Source organism: Olea europaea, chromosome 17 (genome assembly GCF_002742605.1).
Source record: "Olea europaea var. sylvestris chromosome 17, O_europaea_v1, whole genome shotgun sequence".
In the NCBI taxonomy this organism is placed as follows: Eukaryota; Viridiplantae; Streptophyta; class Magnoliopsida; order Lamiales; family Oleaceae; genus Olea; species Olea europaea.
The window spans coordinates 3661905-3682059 of NC_036253.1; the positions used below are offsets into that span (position 1 = coordinate 3661905).

At 34.8% G+C, this 20155-nt stretch overlaps 2 long non-coding RNA genes across 2 annotated transcripts in view; both read right to left on the reverse strand.

Annotated features, from left to right (window-relative positions):
* Positions 1-12790: 12790 nt before the first annotated feature.
* Positions 12791-20155, reverse strand: part of LOC111365775 — a 40273-nt gene continuing 32908 nt past the window's right edge. Inside the window, exon 3 of the long non-coding RNA XR_002697481.1 lies at positions 12791-12984. This is a non-coding gene — a long non-coding RNA (uncharacterized LOC111365775). The remainder of the gene's footprint in view (positions 12985-20155) is intronic.
* LOC111365776 lies at positions 16198-17269 on the reverse strand. Its single transcript, XR_002697482.1, has 2 exons — positions 17159-17269; positions 16198-16629 (listed from the first exon to the last, which is right to left on the reverse strand). It is a non-coding gene; the product is annotated as an uncharacterized LOC111365776 (long non-coding RNA).

Consider the following 20155-nt stretch of genomic DNA (forward strand, 5'->3'; position numbering starts at 1 on the left):
CTACCGAAAAGGTTATTTTTAAACGGCCAGCCATGAAATTGATTAAACACTTGAGGCGGTTGTACGTTAAAGTTCTAGTTAACGGCATACCTGTGGCCAAAGTGCTTGTTGATAATGGAGCAGTTATAAACACCATTCCATCTAGGATGATGAGGAAATTCGCAAAGACAGAAGGGGATATGATTCCAACAGAAGTCATCTTTACAAGTTGCAATGGAGGAGCAACTGCAGCTAAGGGAGTTATGCCATTGGACATAACTATAGGTACAACTATTAGGACCACAATATTCTTTGTAATAGATGGTCCTACTAGTTACAACGTGTTACTAGGAAGAGATTGGATACACGGAAGTCGTTGTATACCCTCATCGCTCCATCAATGCCTAGTTTTTTGGAATAACAAGGATGAAGCAGAGGTGGTGCAGAGCGATCATAGGCCTTTTGTAGCAGAAGCAAACTCAGTAGAAAGGTTCATGTACGAAGGAAACTATGGACCTGTCAGGGTAGTCCAAGATGGGAAAGAAACTCAGATTGTTGCGTAGAGTGAAGAGCCATTTTCAGTAGACGCACTCACTGAAATATTCAGTCAGATGAGGCCAAATATAGTGGCCCTAGAAGAGCCAGTAATTGACAAAAGAATAATCAAGGAGTCCTGAATGAGTTCGAAGCAACAAAAGCAAATGGCTGATATTCAGGCCTTCAAAGCCAAATTAATGGCTTTCAATAAAGAATGCAAGGACAAGACAAAAGAAGAGGCAGCCCTGAAAGCGTTGAAAGACAAATTAGCAGTATTCGAATTGGAACAAAGTATCGGCCGAGAAGTCAACAAGGTGGATTGTTTAGAAGAAAAAGTGCTTACAAGGGAGCTGGACGATGAAGTAATACAGATCATCAAGCCTAGATACGCTCAAGCACAAGACCCTCTAATTAAAGTAAATATTAGCAATGAAGGAGAAGATCGTCCAACATTTATCAGCCAGATGCTCGATCAAGAGGTTAGTGATAAATTAATCGCTATGTTAAAGGAGTATAAAAATTGTTTTGTTTGGGAATATGAACAAATGCTTGGTTTAGATAGAGACTTGGTGGAACATAGATTACCAACTAAGCCTAATTTTAAACCTCATAGGAAACCACCCAGATGTTTTGCTCCTAATGTACTCCCTGAGATTAAAAAAGAGATAGAACGATTATTAAAAGTAGGCTTTATTAGAACAGCCAGGTATATCGAATGGTTGTCCAATATCGTGCTAGTACTAAAAAAGAATGGTAAACTAAGAGTGTGCACAGACTTTAGGAATTTAAACATAGCCACACCCAAAGATGAGTATCCAATGCCCACGGTAGATTCTTTAGTAGATTCAACTACCGAACACGTCATGTATTCTTTCATGGATGGGTATTCAAGATACAATCAAATTTATATAGTTAAGGAAGACATACACAAAACTACCTTTAAATGCCCTGGGTCTCTAGGATGTTTTGAATGGGTAGTCATGCCTTTCGACCTGAAAAATGCAGGAGCAACTTATTAAAAGGCAATGAATTTAGTTTTTCATGATATGATAGGCAAATTTGTTGAAGTGTATGTAGATGATATAATGGTTAAATCCATTAAAGAAGAGGACCATTTCGAACAGTTAAGATATTCATTTGAGCGAATGAAGCAATATGAGCTAAAATTGAATCCCTTGAAATATGCATTTGGTGTTAATGCAGGGAACTTTCTTGATTTCTTGGTACACAAAAGAGGGATTGAACTTGATAAAAATAAAGCGAAGGCCATTTTAGAGGCCAAACCACCTAGCAATAAAAAAGAATTGCAAAGGTTTCTAGGCTAAGTAAACTTTTTAAGACGCTTTATTTCTAACTGTGCAGGCCGAACTAAAGTCTTTTCACCGCTTTTAAAGTTGAAAAATCAGGACAAATTCGTCTAGAAAGAAGAACATCAAAAGGCTTTTGAAAACCTGAAGATATATTTATCAAGTCCACCAGTGTTGGTGTCACCAATCCAAGGACGGCCAATGAAAGTGTATGTATTGACTGAAAAAGAATCAATAGCTAGAATGGTCACGTAAGAAGACCAATTTGGTGAAGAGAGGGCGATTTACTACTTGAGTAGACGGTTAACAAAATGTGAATGTAATTACTCTGCTATCGAAAAATTATATCTTACATTGTATTTCACATATACAAAATTAAGGGCTTATTTACGGCCCGCAGCCATTTATTTGATTTCTAAAGTAAATTTGATTAAGTATATGTTCTCTCTCCTCATTTTACACCAAAGGGTAGGCCTTTGGACATTAGCTTTATCAGAATTCGAAATACAATACATATCCCAAAAGGCAATCAAAAATCAGGCATTGGCTAACTTTCTAGCCGATCATACATGCCTTGACATGCCTAAAGAAATTGAATTAGAAATCAATTCATTCAAGCTAAAACCTTGGGTGTTGTATTTCAATGGGTCAAAAACCTCTAAAGGTGCAGGAGTAGGAGTAGGAGTAGCATTGATAAATCTTTTAGGGATTTGCTACAAGTTCGTATTTACTTTGGATAGGATGTGCACCAACAATCAGGCCGAATATAAAGCCTTATCGTGGGCCTAGAACTAATGATAGATATGGGGGTAAAAAATGTAAACATTAGAGGCGATTCTCAATTGGTAATTCACCAACTGATTGGTGATTTTAAATGCCAAAGTGATTCCATCATGAGTCAATATGAAATCGCCCAAGAGTTATTAGAAGAATTCGACCAAGTAGAACTTCAATGCATTAATAGGATATACAATGACGTGGCAAATGAGTTGACCCAGATGGCCTCAGGGTACTCAAAGGTTTTAAATTGGAAGTCTGCTTGTGAGTATGGAACAATATTGCCCGTGATCCAAAGAAGGGCGAGAAGGATTGAATTTCATTGCATACAAAATGGAGATGCAATGGATTGGAGGGCAGAGATTAAGGAGTTCCTTAAAGAACCTAATAAAATGGATAGTAGAAAAATGAAATTGCGTTTGCTAAACTATTCACTGATAGATGAAGAGTTTTTCAAGAAATGCTCTGATGGTATACTGCTAAAATGTGTGAGTTTGCAAGAAGCCAGGACGACCATGGCTGAAGTGCACGAAGAGATATGTGAAGCTCATCAAGCTAGCCAAAGGATGAGATGTTTAATTATTAGGAGTGGATATTTTTGGCCAAAGATGGGAGAATTATGCGTTCAGTATGCAAAGAGTTGTTTAGCATGCCAAAGGCATGGTCCAATACAAAGGGCGCCAGCACGAAAGATGGCACATATTATTAAACCTTGGCCGTTCAAGGGTTGGGCGATAGACCTGATAGGGAAGATTTATCCCCCATCGTCCAAGCAACATACTTTTGTTATAGTTGCAACCAATTATTTTACTAAGTGGGTAGATGCGGTACCTTTAAAGGAGATCACCCAGAAGAATGTCATGGAATTTATCCGTGATCACATCATTTATAGATTTGAAATTCCACAAACTTTGATGGTAGATCATGGGACATCTTTAAATGGGGATCAAGTGAATAAATTCTTGAGCGAGTTTGGAGTTAAATTAGTAAACTCCACACCATATTACGCTCAATCCAACGGGCAAGTAGAATCTTCTAATAAGATTCTAAAAAATATCATAAGGAAAATGATAGATGAAAATGCCAGGAATTGGCACGAATGTCTGAACAAGGCCTTATGGACTTATAGGACGTCGCCCCGGTCAAGTACCAAAATTACTTATTTCCAACTTACTTATGGATAGGAGGCCGTTTTGCCTATGAAAATCAACGTGCAATCGATCAGAGTGTGTTTGCAACATAAGTTAAGTGAAGATGAGTATACCGAATCACTGGTTCAAAACTTATTAGAGTTGGACGAATTAATGTTAGACATCCTAGATAGATTGCAAGTTCAAAAACAAAGAATAGCTAAATTTTATAATAAAAAAGTTATAGCCAAGTCATTCAGTCTGGGCGAACTGATTTGGAAAACAGTACTCCCTTTGGATAGCAAAGATCCAAAGTATGGCAAATGGTCTCCCAATTGGGAAGGACCATATAAAGTGAATAACATATTGCCTAATGGAGCCTATCATTTGGAAGATTTAGACGGCACCAAGCACATGAGGTTCATTAATGGCAAATATTTGAAAAAGTATGTTCCTTCCTTATGGGAAAGTGAACAAATAAAAGCGTAACCAAATCGCATTGAACGATCATAGAGTAAAAAGGGCCAGAGCGAAATACATTCAAATAAATTCCTTTATTATCAAATGTTCATTACAAAGCTGCGAAATACAAGATGCTAAATGCTCTATAAACTACGATTAAGAGCAAACTAATCTCCTGGTCGATCGCCGAGTAAGAGGGTATACTGGCCTTGATCGCCATCCCGATTGCACTGCTGCAAAAGCAAGAAGAGAGGTCGAGAAGCACTCTCAGCAAGCAGAAAGGAAGATAAAGCACCCTCACATCTCCTTCCTAAATGCATTGCTGCAACGACGAGCAAGAAGGCTGAGAAGTACTCTCAGCAAGCAAGGTGGCCTGCAAGCATCCCAAAAATTGTCTTTTATCATTGAACTTCTTGTAGGAACGAAGACGATGGGAAGAACTTTGCTGCTAGCTAAAGAATATTTCCTATATCTCACATACCAAAGGTGACATCAAGAAAGATGGCAAAATTGGCGGATCATATGATTCATTTCCATGGAAAACGTAAGTTTTGGATTGATTGTCAGAAATGCCAAGCAATGGCAGCAAATTGGTTTTTTGAAGAAGAAAATGGAAATGAAGATGGAAAGTATAAAGTATACGTGCATTTATAGGGAGGTGAAGGTGAAAAGATAGAATATGATGTGCATTTATAGGGGGTGAAGGTGAAAAGACAGAATATGAGCAGCCATATTTGTGTCTAGTAAATGGGATTAAGTGGCCCAAAGTCGGGCAGAAATATCAAGAGAAAATGTGCAAAACTTTTTAGCATAAAGCAGTTAAATGCCTGAGCGATTGACGATTAAAAGACGAACGTCAATAAATACACAAGAGGCTAAAATAGTTATTCATTAACAATGATGGCTGCTGTTATATTAGTACAAGGTTACAAAAGGAAAGTCAATATGAAATTACAAAAAGAAAAAGTTAAGGCATTATATGTCTTAATTACAATTCGCCCCATGCCAAACGAAATTCTTTTCCTAAGTCTCTCCCAGTCCTCGCTCTGCCGAGAAGAAGTGATATTCAATTCAACCACAACATCATCATCAACTTCCAACTTCATGTACTGCTCGACCAAAGACTTAGTTCGCTCAATTCCTTAGGAGGCATTACGCTTTTTAGCAGCCATTCTCGCCTTGCAGTCGTCCATCTTGGCTTGAAGCTCCTTCATCTGAGCAGCCAAACTAGTCATCAAAGAGTCTTCAATCATGACTTCGGAAGAGATTTCTTTCAACTCATCCTCAGTTTTGTTGATCTCCAGAAGCAAAGACTCTTTCTCAGATACGGCACGAAGATATTGAGTACTTTTGGCCTTCAGTTCAACATTCTTGGCCAGTAAGGAGAGGACCTCGAAATGGACAACTTTCAACGTCACTTTAAAATCAGTAGAAAGATTGAGCGACGGAAGTGTCAGTGCTTGCTCCAATTTCGTATTCAAATGCTCAATCTTATCCTTATGCTTGGCAGCACTAGCCTAATCGATGTCCATGTCCATGAAGGACACATACTCAAATATCAACTGCTTAAGGAACTCTATATCTTCCTCTGAGGAAGCAGGACAACTGGCTGAAGCAGGACAAGATGTCTTGACTTGCTCCCAGGAAGTGAACAAGTCTTGAATGGAACACAGAATTTTATCAGCATCCTGCGAAGAAAATCGCCAATATTGAAGGTTTCCACTACACTAAACAAAGTGGAGGTAAAGGTGAAGCAAAGATTACCTCATCAGCAATCTTGGAAGGTGGCATATCCCCAGCCAAATCTACCACCTGTGGCTCTAACATTCATGAGGAATTCCCCTTGTCTAAGCAAGAAGACCTTGCCGCAACGGGCAGACTCAAGGGAGCATTTGTAGAACTCAAAAGGCAACAAGTCAAAACCAATAGCACAAGCAAAGGTAAAGCATCAAAAAATGAATTACCTTCTACTTCGACGTTTGGGGGGTCAACGCCCTGGGAAGAAGGTGGCTCGTCCATTGGTTGTGATGAAGATCTGGGACTGAAGATTTCTCTTTAAGCGTAGTCCCTTCATCAGTTGGTTTGGACGAAACAGCCCCAACAGAGGATGATGGAGCAGGAGCTGCCAATATCAAAGCCTTCAAGGGAGAGTTTGAACTCTTCTGAGAAGTCCAAATAAACTGTCAGCACATAGAAAAGTTTCAAGTATGGAAAGGTTTGCTTATGAGTAAACCAATTTAATTACCTTCCTCCTGACGATGAGAGGGGTATCATCATCATCATCATCATCATCTTCCAAAATGGGAGACGCTGAAACTGGCCATTTGCGGCTTGGGGCACTTTTAGCTGCAATGGACTTGGTAGGAAGAGAAGTCGATGGACGGGCAGATTGTTTAGCACGAGCAGAGGAAGAGGGACTCCTAATGGACACAGGAGTGACCAAAGCAGGAAAGGTGGAAGAAATGTTTGGCTGGTCCAGTGAATGGAAAACATGATTGGCATTAGTCGCAAACAATCTATGCTTCACTGACGGCCAGAGTTGTTCAAAAAGGGGATGGATGGCACGACTAGGATTGAAGGGGGTTAATGAAAAGCTGTTCGTCAAAAGAATATTGCGAGCATTTATAGCCTATGCATCTACCTTATTAATGGTGTGGAAGCGGTCTATCGAATTCCTTGAAAGTTTGGCAAAAACTAAGTTGACGAGCAAAAAATTGGGGAGCATATATTTCTATCCCAGCTTTGGCATTGGTCCCAGTCAAAATATCATGGAACAACTCCCTCCCGATCAAAAATTGAATCCAAACGAACAAGGAAGTGTTCGCACTATCCAGAGTGGATGGAGGTTGCACATAATCTGGAGTCAACAAGGGAGGAAAAGGAAAGAAGGAAGGGATTGAATCCAAAGTATAAAAGAATGAAAAAATGTCCCTTTTGGACATATATTACAGGAGTCAGGGGATCAATGGCTAGCCCATAGTAGTTAGCAGAAGGACTAGAAAAGGATGGAGCACCAAGCGATGGAAAATAGACTCTCAACCACATTTGAGTAAACCAAAGAGGCCCACTGCCAGTGAGAGATGCACCATTCTTCAATTGGGATTGAAGAGAAGCCATGCCTCTATAAAGGGCAGCTAAAAAGAAAGAACACAAATTCAGAGGCCTACCACGCGCCAATTCGTGCGCTATGGGTAAATAGCTCATAGAGGGCTTTATACATGGCACACATAAAATGTATTTATAAAGCTAACTCAGAAGAAAGGCCACTCGCTCAGTATGGGAAGGCTCAGCGCTCGAATGGTTATGAAGGGTTTGCAAGTTTGAATAAGATTCGGTGAGGCCTCTATCAAATTTTGGGACGACACCAGAAATCAAAATACCAGGGAAAATGGTATCACCCAAAGGTGACAGATTTACTAGGGCCCCAACATCTCTTAAGGTAATGGACATGGGACCCAGAGAAAAAAAAAGTATTATACTCAGAAGACCAAAAACTTAAAGCGATTGGAAAAAGTGCTGGGTCGAAAATAGGGGGTTGAAGAGAGATTTCTAACAAAGTAGAAATCCTAGCATTGTCAAAAATTGCCTTAGTAGGACCATGGTCCACAAGGCGAGCATGCCATCTACGGAAAAAGACATTAGATTTAGGCCAAGTGCGAATACCTCTTTCACGAAGTGGTCCCAGCGGCAAATAATTTAGAAACGGAGGGCCTTGAATACAAGGGAACAGCTGACCGACCGCCGCTTGTTCGATGGCCTCGGCATTGTTGAATAAAGGATCTAAATAGAACTCATTGAGTTCAACATTGGCCGGTGCAAAGAAGTTCGGAGTTATATATGGCCGAGTAAGGAGTTTCTGAAAGTCTTCGAAACTAAAGGAGTCACCAGACTGGGATTGTGAAGCAGCCATTAGGGACGAAATAGAGTTTTTTAGAGTTACCTAGCAGAGAAGCAAGGAGATGAACAGTAATATTGCGAGAGAGAAGCGTGAAAAAATGAAGTGTGATTTAGTGGTGCAATGAAATGGCGTATTTAGGGGTTATAAGGGTTTGCAAACGTCGCACCTTTTCAGGCTATGGAAGAAAACAATGATTGAAATTTTTGGGAATTTCGAATATTGCTGGGTAACACAAAGTGAATATGGCAAAAATTAATAATTGGTATTAATTTTGCCATATTGGGGGTAATTGTTGACACACAAAAAGTTTAGCCTAAGTCGGATAGCCCAAGGAATGAAGCCCAATTTGAAGATCCCCAAAAATCAAATAGCCCAAAGAAACGAACCAATCAGGCAATGCAGGATAAAGGCCCAAATAGGGAAGCCCATGAACGCGGTAATACCATCGCCCAAGGTTGCAAGTCGCCCAAGATTTGAGCGAATGAATTGCCATGCAATCGCCTAGAGCTGTGACCCTACTCTCGTCCAAACATTCGAGTTGCCCAGCATCTTAGCAAACAGAAGATGTTATAGTTACCCAAAAGTGTAGTTAATGAAGCAGTTATTTGGTAGTCCTATCACGTTCCACGATTCAAGGAATTCAATTGAAGACGGTTGAACGACAAAAGTAATGGCAACAGTTAGAGAAGGCAGTTCCACGACAAGTTGGCCACTACGAGGAAAGTGGGTAGTTATAGAGCGATCAAGCAGCTTTTAAGTGGTTGATCACGAAGAGATTATCCAGAAGTATAAAAGGAAGAAAAGACATAGAGCAAAGCCCCCGAATCAAACACTCTCAAACAGAGAATATGTAACTTTAAATTTTTTAGTTTAAATTCAAACATTTCTTTTTTCAGTAACTTGTGTGTTTGTGCCCCTTGGATGCATCCTGTTTTATTTTCCAATTGTAAAGTCATCGCCAATAAAAAACAACCATATTTGAGACTTTGTTTCAAGAGGTTTGTCCCTTACACAATCGTCTGATCTCTTTTTAATTGTTAGCGACTAACCCGCGCGAAACAAAAATATTACACATTACTCTTAGTTAAAAAAAAAAACAAAAAGCAACTTATGTAAAAGGACACAAAAATATTAACAATATGTTTTTTCTTAAAAAAACATGGACACTCTAAAATATTCTTAATAGAAATCACAAATGCCAGTATATTGCATTATGTTATAACACTTTACATGCCATTTTTTTTTTTTTTTGTGTTTCTTAATTAAATATTTCAAATTTTAAAAACTAGAAGCCATAATATTTTATTTGGTACTTTTCTTTAAAAGATAGTTTTCTTTTGTTCAAGGTTTCAAAATTTATTATTTGCATTTTCTTTTGAACGATAAGTTGAAATGAAGAAGAAAATAACTTTAAAAAGCTAAAAATTTACTAAAAACATAAAAGTGCTTTATTTGATTTTTCACTGACATTGTAAAATGAACAAATGGAAATTCTTAGTTGTCATCTTCAAACGAGAAGAAAAAGGGATATTGATAGCCAAAACTTTCTATCAGCAACAGATGCAATGTGCAAAAAAATTAAAAAAAAAAAAAAAGTTATAACTTAACATAGAGGGATATGCCGTACCGGAGTACCATTTGACATACAAATATTAACATGAATCGAAACTTATAACTTAACACGATTAAAAACATTGCACCTCTACCTACCTTGATTGATGCTTTTGAAATTTTGAAAACTTGGATTGAAAATTTCGATGAAACTTGGATGTTGAAAGAAATGCACTCCTTGGATGTTTGAAAACCGTTGAGAATTGATGCTTGAAAATACTTATGGATAGCATCAATAATTTCACCTTTGGGTTCAGCCAAGAAATCTGATTAAGATTTAATTCAAAGTTAACAATTAATTTTAATCAGATATTTCATAAAATTCACAACCTTTCAACATCATATTTTATCATTTTTTTTTAATTAAAATCTACTAAAATCTTGATTTTAATTAGCCACACCAAAAGGGGACTTAATATCTTTGCTTTACGTGAACAACTATGGATGGAGTTGCATAATGAGTAGCATGAAGAGATGAAAATGACCATGCATCGGATGCTTAATGAATTCAACCATCCCAACTCTCGTACAACTTTTGGATTAGGAAAAGTGAATTAAAATATGCAGTTAACACCACCATATATTTTTATCTCTATATAGACTATTAGGTTGCATTTTGTTTGGTTCATATTTTTAAAATATGAAAGTCAATCAGTACTAGACATTTTGGTTTAAAACTGAATAGTTAGCTCGTTCAATTATATGCTGTTATATCAGTAACATTTTCACTGAGAAGTTTAGATTCTATGAAGAGTGCTTTGAACTCAAAATGTGTGGGAAAATAGGCTTCAAACCATTGAATCTTCCCTGATACTCTCTAAAAGAAATACTATGACCGTGGATGAAAACAAAAAATTAGGTGAAACTTGGTTCTAATTTTCCATGGTAAATAAACCAAGTAAAAAGAATAAAGATCGTACAAATCCTTTTCTTGATCTCTCTCGTTTCCGCACATTGGACGGCGGCAAGGGATGAATTAAACAATACTTTGATTAACGTGCACCTAAGGCAGAAAAAATACCTTAGCTTTAATTCTTCTTCTTTTTTTTTTTTTTTCCCCCCAAATTCAAAAACTCTTTTCCAATTAAATATTAACATTGTCATTGCGCCTTAATGACACGAATTACACTACCAATTGATCCTGGACTACACAATCCACTTGTAATCTTTGATCACTCCATTAAACATGTGAAACAGATTTTCAGCTCTAATCAAATATATAAATTAATTACTCCTCCTCCTTCTTCTTCTTCTTCTTTTTTTTTTTTTTAAACAATTTAAACTTGGTTATAAATAAATAAAGTTTCATCAGTCTAAGTTCAATTCACTAAATGTATTTGATTCATTAAATTTATAGAAAATTGAATTTCATAACAATATCGATATAAATCATGTGCAACGAACCTGTGGTGTACTAGTATATATGGTAAACGGGTAAATATATGAGAAAAGAAAATTTCATATCTGTACTTTTGAAATGACAAGGTAATGAAATATGACTTAATTTCAAGTTCAAGGTAATGAAATATGACTTAATTATCACCTAAACTCATGATGGTCATGAGCCTAGATACATAGCACTATTCAGAGTCAATCCTTCTCTTCTCCATGTCTTTATGATGATCGAGATCTAAATCTGTACAAGGACAGAAAAAAAAAATGTTTTTCTAACGTGATTTTTTTGACTTCATCTTAATAAAATTTCTTCTTGTTGGGTTTTGATACCCAATAAATCCGGGTAATGATGAAAAATCAGTGTCGGGAATTTTATTGACCCCATTGCAATGGTTCGACCTGAAAATAATTAACACTTTGGATGGCCCAAGTTATTTTAGCCCATTGGTTAGAGTGACCTTTGATTGTTGGACCATTTGTATTTTTGCCTTGGCCCATTTGGAGAAGTGTTTTTTTGCCCAATCATGTGATGACCTAAAGTCCATATATATTTGGCATCCCAGGCAGCCGTTTCTTTGAGTTTGAATGAGGGTTTGTGTGTAAAGAGAAGTGAAAAATACATATTAGAGGCAGCCGACTTTGTGATAAGATCTACCATTGTTTGTGGTTTCCTCTTGTTTTTCTTCTCTACCTTAGTGGCTGCAAACTAACCACCATTTCATCTCCTTTGGGCTGTAAGAACAAGGCAACCAAGTGTCGAAGTGTTGAGGGTCGAGCTTGCTAAAGTGGTGGTTGATTGTGTTGATTTCTGAGCCCAAAAATCAAGATTCTCAAAGGGACCGCACAACACTTCTTTCTGAAATCTGGAGTAAATATTGAAAAATAATGTAGAATTAATTTAGTGAATGATGACTATTATCACTATTTTATTATATTTGTTAAGAGATAAATTCCACATTGGTTAAATACCGAAACGTAGACTAATATGTAAGAAATTGGATTACTCATCTTAATAAGGTTAACCTTTAACTTGAAACCCCAAGTCTTCAAACTATGATGGTATTATGACCTATAATTATGCATTATAAATAGATTTCTTACATTTTGGGGGTTGTATTGCTGGGTTTTGATGGTCAAAAAATTCGGGCGATGATTTATAACGATGTTGAATAATTATATTGACATCATAGCGATTGGGTTGACCTAAAAACAACCATTACACTTTGAGGATGGCCAAAGTTGTGGTTAGTATTTGGCTTTGGTTAGGTGGTGAGGTTGGTTGAAAAAAACCTAGGAATTGAGGTTTTCGTGAACAAATAAATACTATATTTTGTATTGAATGTTTTTCATGTCCAACTTGCAACCTTGTACTTTCATATTATCTTTCTTGATTCACAACCTTTCAAATCAATACATATTTAAGTTGGATAATGTTAAACCATACTATCTAAAATCTTAAGTTGTTAATTTCAAATAGGCCACCTCATGTGAACACCTTTTCGTTTTTATCCAAGGCGACTAATACATGCACATTCTTCCTATATGGATGACAAGGAGAATTTTACTTTGAATATTCACTTATTCTAAAACCACTTCATATAAAATTTTATCCTCAATGAGTAAACACATATATTTATTTAAATATTGTCTTTAACACATCCGACCACTTTATATTTTGAACAAGAAACAGACTACAAGAAACTTAAAAATCTTCATTATTTAGGCAATACAAATACAACAAAGTAACACGAACTGATGGACACAACTGACACCACTTGCTGCAAGAGCTTACACAGGCAGCTTTTATTTAAACGAAAGCAATCGAGGATTGCAATATTATTGGAAACATAAACACACTACAAACTTGCATACAGGCACAAGGCTTGACCTCCAACAAGTACATAGAACTATGTAGTAACGGTCAACTAAGGTATGTTTACTATGAACTTTAAGTCCCAATCTAATGAAGATTGAAACTAGATTTTTAGTAGATTTTGATAAAAAGTTATAAAATATATGATTGAGAAGTTATGGATTCCATTAAATATGTGATTAAAATTAATTGTTGACTTTAACTTTGATAAAAATCTAAACTTTAATTTCCTTCAAACATGTATTTATAAACATGAAAGACAAAAGCAATGGATCTCATTAAGAAAAAAAAATTATTGCAGAAATTCAATTATTTTGGGTACATATTACCATTATTGGACCGTGCCTTTGGATTTTCCATTGGCGAAGCCACAAAATCCATTTCTATTAACAAGCACAAGCTAAAATATTTCAACGAACAATTGTTATTTTAAGGTAGTTGAATGTTACCTACAAAAAAATGTAGGTAATTTACCAACGGGTTTGCTACAACTAGGTGTACATAATGTCCAACACCCGCGAATGATGAAATGCTATTTGGACATTATGCATACCAGTGTATAAATCATTATGTATATATAGAATAATTCTTTACTGATAGTATATTTTCATCACAGGCCTATTCGTGAATCCAGCTACCAATTTTCAGTGTGTGGAATCAATCAACAAATCAATCATACATCACCTACTACAGAATATCCAAATGTAACCAAGCATTACCTACGGGAAAAATTTATGGATGTCTCTGTCCATCATCAATTATCATTCTGTTGGTGATGGCCATAACTCGTGGAGACTTTCACTAGTGGATAATTCATAGGTGAAGAGTTTTACATTTTAAGAAAAATGAAAAATTATTGAAATTTTATTAAAAACATTCTAATAGCTCAAATATCAAAAAAATAGTTGTCAAATAGAGGCTAAATGTGTTTGTGATGCTTTATTTGCCTGAGTTTCAGATTAACCATGGCTAATCAAAATCAAGTTTTTATGATGGTTCCAGCTCTGTCCAAATCTATATATGGGTGTCCAATGATGTTATTATTACCTATAATTATGCATTTTAAATAGATTTCATACATTTTGGAGGTGATATTGTTAGTTTTTGATGCCTAATAAATTCAGATGATGATTTAAAATGATGTCGGATAATTATATCGATATCATAGCACGTGGCTCGACCTGGAAACAACCAATACACTTTGAGGATGGCACAAGTTGTGATTAGTATTTGGCTTTGGTTAGGTGATGATGTTGGTTAAACAAAACCTAAGCATTGAGGTTTTCATGAACAAATAAATACTATTTTCATTCTATTGAATGTTTGTCAAGTCCAACTTGCAAATTTGTACTTTCATATTATCTTTCTCAATTCACAACCTTTCAAATCAATATATGATGAGTGCTCCATACTCATTATATTTGTATCACTTAATTTGTTATTTTGCTACCCTTGAGAGTGTTTTAGAGCAATTTAATAAGTATTTTGATATTGTGATGTAGGTTGATGAAATTGAAAGAAATAAGCAAAAGTTAGCGAAATTGGAGAAAAATGCCAAATTGTAAGAGACCCAAAGTTCAGGGACTAAAGTGCAAATATTCAAAAATTGTGTCGAACCTCACGATGAAGATTCAAGAGTATTAGGAGTCGATTGGATGAAGAAAAATGTCAAAGAGATCAAATTTAGGCAAAATATAATCACAAATCAATTTCCTACTAAAAAGTTATGTTCCTTAATATCAGTCTTACATTGAGACCCATTTTTGACATAACAGATGATCGAATTGGAGAATGATGTGTGTGAGTTAACTTTCCAGGGCATCTTCAATCACTTCAATCGGACATCCGACGAAGAAGTTATGGCAAAAATACCGAAGGAAGCGAAAATTGCATTTTCCATGCGAAGTGGGCACCGTGGTGTCCAGTGCCCACGATGATGAAAACAGTAATGAACACGGCGCCAAAAAAATGGGGTTTTTTTTAAATATATTTTTGGAATCTTTTTTGGCCCAAGTTAACCTTAATTCATCCAAAAACTTCAAGACACTATAAATACCATTAAAAGACCTATTTTCTAGAAGAATTGGAGGGGACAAGATTGAAGAATTCAACCATACAATTTGAAGGAGATAAAAAATGGAAGGGGGCAAGATTGAAGAATTCAACCACACAATTTGAAAGAGGCAAAAATTGAATACACCAAAAGGAAGAAGGAACAATATCAAGGAACAAGATTGAAGATCTACCTAAAAGACTAGTTTTTTCTATCCTTTTCCTTATGTTGTTTATTATAATTTGTATGATTTTCATTTATCACATCATGAACTAAACAAATTATCTAGGGGTTTGATGTAGTCGAATTGAGATTATGGTTCGATGATTTTATAATAATTTCTTTGATTTTTCCGCATATATTTAATTGTGTCATGCTTTTAATGCTTTAAATTACTTGATCAATAATTGAATGAATAGATGCTAGTCAATTTCGGCACTCAAGAAAGAGGAATTTAGGCGTGATCATAAGATTGATACAACAAAGGTTTTATGGGTTTCGAAAGAAAGTATAAAGTCTGTGAAACTTACTCCATAAAAGAATCAGGACTTTTATAAATTCTTGATTTTCAATTCGGAATAGAGATATTGGAATTGGAATCTAGGATTATTTACTATCCGGTCCTTGAGAGAGGGGAGAGGAATATATTAGGATTTTTACTTTTAAATATGGGAAAATTAACTGGAATAATTGGAAATCGTTGAATCGTAATTGAGAGTAAGGTAAAATCAATCCCTAGGCCTTTTCATATTGATAACTTGCATTTATCAACTTTGTCACAATGAATCACATTACATTAGTTTAACACAATCATCCGTTCATTTGAATAAAGTAGGAATTACACAATTATAATACTTAGTAAAAATTAAATTATAATCCCTATGGGTTCGACATCCTAACTCCTTTACTATATTACCAAACTTGACATCATACACTTACGGTATAAATCACGTTAAATAAATCACGTGGCAATACACATTTAAATTAGATGTTGCTAAATCATATCATCAAAAATCTTAAGTTGTTAATACAAGCATAATCTTCATAGATGGATGACAACGAGAATTTTACTCTGCACATTTACTTACTCTAATGCCACATCGAACCATCTCATATAAAATCTTATGCTCATCTTTAACACATTGGACCACTTTATATTTGATCAAGAAACAGACTACAAGAAACTTAACAATCTTCATTATTAAGGTAATACAAATACAACAAAGTAACAAGAACTGATAGATACAACTTGCTGCAAGAGCTCACACAGGGAGCTTTTATTTTTTAAAACGAAAGCACTCGAGGATTGCAATATTATTGGAAACATAAACACAGTACAAACTTGCAGACAGGCACAAGGCGTGACATCCGACAAGTACATAGAACTATGTAATAACAGACGACATTACTATATATAAGTTTCATTGATTAGCAATGACGGTAGTAGCAGTAGCAACCATAATGCTTATTCTGGTGATTTTTCAGACAAGCACCATGGTAAGCCCCCTCGTGGTGAATACAGTAACTACTGCATTTATGAGGAGCACACAACCCATGCCATTCTTTGCTAAGTTTTGTGCAAGGTTTTGCCTCCCCCGTTTGCATCTCTGCATAAAAATTGGATTGGGAAAGATAAATAGTATCAATTATTCGATAAATTTACATCTATATATTACTTTAGTTTTAAGAACACTTCTTTTATGGTAGGCATTTATCTTACTCAATTGTATATGTTCTGTAAGTTTCTTATCATATTAAGAAAAAAGAAAAACAAGCCAAAATTCACTTGATACAACACATGTATAGGAATGTTTTTTTGGTGAGAAAATGTCGAGAAAAACTATGATGTGACGTGCACTAGCTTGTGGTTGAGAGATGGAAAAAGGGTTCGTTAAACTGTCTTGGGTTATTTTCTTATGATAATCATATGCATGGTGAATGGAAAAATAATGAATACGGTGATGACATATCTTGTTACATTCAACTAGAAAGAATCAGACTTGATTAAATTCGAAAAAAATATAGTTCTTTCAACAAATCCTATTCAGTCCTATGTACTAAACATGACAATGTTTTCCACAATGAAACCATTAATGAAAAATTAACTATCTGCTCATGGAGTGAAAAACTACCTACCATAGGCTGCAAAAATGAGGAAGAAGAAGAAGAGAGCAAGAAAAGTAGTCTTGTTGAGTTTAGCCATCTCTATGTACTCTTAATTTCTAGTGTTTGTGTTAATATACGAGTGAGAAGATGTATTTTAGACAAACGAAGCAACTGTACAATTCACCATTTTTTTTGAATGACTTTATGATTGCTTTATAATAATGTCTTTGAATGACTTTATGTACCAAAAAAAAAAAATAATAATAATAAAATAAAAAAAATTGGAAAAAACTTTATATCTCAGCTTGAGAATGATTCAGTTAATTAAATATAAATATATGATAAGAATAAAAAAACTTGTAGTTGGTTGACAATCTCAAAGTCTTCACCAGACCTGCAGTTAAAAATATCCAATTAAATAAAACGAAATTCTATACTCATGCCAAAATTGGTAGAGTACCTCATTTTTGGATATAATCCAATCAGCCAAAGATGCGGTATTAATTAAAAATATATATATATTAGAGTAACTAATTAGAACACGCTATATAAACCCATTATAATAATTTCTTCATATAATTTTTTTATTTAGTAATTCGATATAAATTGATTTTTGAAATTGGTGTGGAAAAATTCTTTGAGATACTTCCTATTATTAAAATAATTAGTAAATGCAATGTATATAGAAGGAAAAATGCAATGCACATGAAGAGGTGACATTAGACTTTTCAATCTTTTAATCATGGTTTAAATGATAAATCCCCTATAATATACATGAAAAGCACGTCAATTTTAAGTTATCTTTTCATTCTGAAGGATAGGATGAAAGAAATTTTCGTTTGTTCTACATTTTTTTTTTAAAAATTTGATAGGAGTACTCAAGAGAAAAGTGTATGAATAAACATACACAAAAGTGTCATGAACAAGTCATGAAAGTGATTATACATGGAATAACATATAATAAAGTTGACTGTGAAAATACCAAATTGATAGTTTGAATAGATCATAGTTTCCCACTATGAATTCATGGACTTCGTTGTACCATATTGATCACATTGACTTTTATATTCATTTTGCAGAAAGTATTATGAGAAATTTAATGTTTATGAAGGTTGTATGATCTTGATTCAAGTAGAAGATGAGGTTATTTGCCGTTGGATATTCGAAGTTTTTAACAAATAATCAAACTTTTGATTTGATATTTGATTTGGAACATATAACCTTTGTCAAGGCAATCTTATTAATAAGATCGATATTTTTAAGATCATTCAACAGCAAGGCATAACTTAGGATTACAATAAAGAAAAACATGAACATAGCGATTCAATCCATTTAAACGTTTAAATGAGTCACTATATGTTACAAGTAAATTCCAAGTTGCTTAAATATAAAATAAACAATCAATATATAAGGGTTGATGATACTTTGGGTTAATAGTTTAAGATGGAATTCCAGTATTCTGGATGTGCAACAATTCAAACTAAACTAAAATTCTGATCCTTGAGAGTGTTTGGATGGCTATTTTCGTCCACTCACTTCTGGGGAACGGCCAATAAAAAGAGAAAATGAGTGCACGATCATGACACCCCTCACAAAGAAGTAGGAAACCTACACTCACCTCCCCCATCTTTTAATTAGGGGAAGGAAAATTTTGGATTTGAGTAGTGATAAAATCATTAGATTTTGTCTCAGTGGACAAAGGAAAAAAGGGACACGATGTTTAGATGAAACTTAAAGTGCTCACTAGCCATAACGAAAGGAGTTAATTGATCAAAGTATATTTTTTTGCATGTTATGCATGCTTGACAATCACACAATTTTAGAGGATCAAATTTGAAGAAATAAAAGTTGAAGCACCAAAGTGATGAGTTCGGGAAGATAGACGATCAATCTCAAAGCAATTGGAAGCGATAGGACCTAACTTGAATGATTTGAAGATGGAAGGACCAAAAGTGAACCTGAGCTAGGGGGCTCCTATGATTTTGGTTTTCCACTCATGTGAAATTGTTCCGAAGTTGGTTTTTTCAGTTGTCACGGGTATGAAACTCTACTCTTTGATGTTTTTTACTCTTGTGAAAAATCTCAAGATATTGTACAATGATCCGAATAGTTTGTCAAGACAATGAGTTGCACGTATGTTTCTATAGATAAAATGTACTTGGACAACAAAAAAATCAACATAATTAAATAGAAGAATTTTTAGGCGATCAAGAAATGAATGAATACGCAGAGAGATCAAGCACAATAAGTGCAAGAAATGAAACCACAAGGATATAAAAATCCTAAATATTTAGCTTCAACTTCAAACAAAAATCATAGAAGTCATAGAGAAAAAAATAACACATTCAAACCCTTACTATTCATCATCAATCAATAAAAAAAAAAAAATAGATTGAAACTGTAAATTTTCAACCAAAAAATTGGAGAAAAAAACCTTCAAAGCCTAATTTTTAGCTCAAGTATAGAAAATTAAAAAGCATTTTCGAATTACCAACACTTCAAAAACAAGAAAATGCCTTCGAAGACTAAATGTTGAGGTCACCGACAAAAAAATTAGCAAAGACAATAAGTATAAAAAAATAAAGCAACAAGGACATCAAAATCCTAAACCTTTAGCTTTAACTTCAAATGGAAACAACATAGTTCACAGAGAACAAAATAACACATTCAAACACTTAGTCTTCATTGTCAACTAATAACTAACCAAATAACAAATTAGAATAATAAATCTTCAACAAAGAGAAAATAAAAACCTTCAAAACCTAAATTTTCAGCCCAAATATAGAAGACTAAAAATAATTTTTGAACTTTCAACACTTTAACAGTAAGAAAACACATTCGAAGAGTAAATCTTGAGGTTACCAACAACAAAAATAGCATCTTTAAAAAATAAATTTCAAAACAAAGACAATAAGCATAAAAATATAAAAATATAAAAAAAAAATTTTGAAGACAAAGAAGACAAAATGACACTGAAATCCTAAACCTTCAGATCTAACCTAGAACGAAAATAACACAAAATTACAA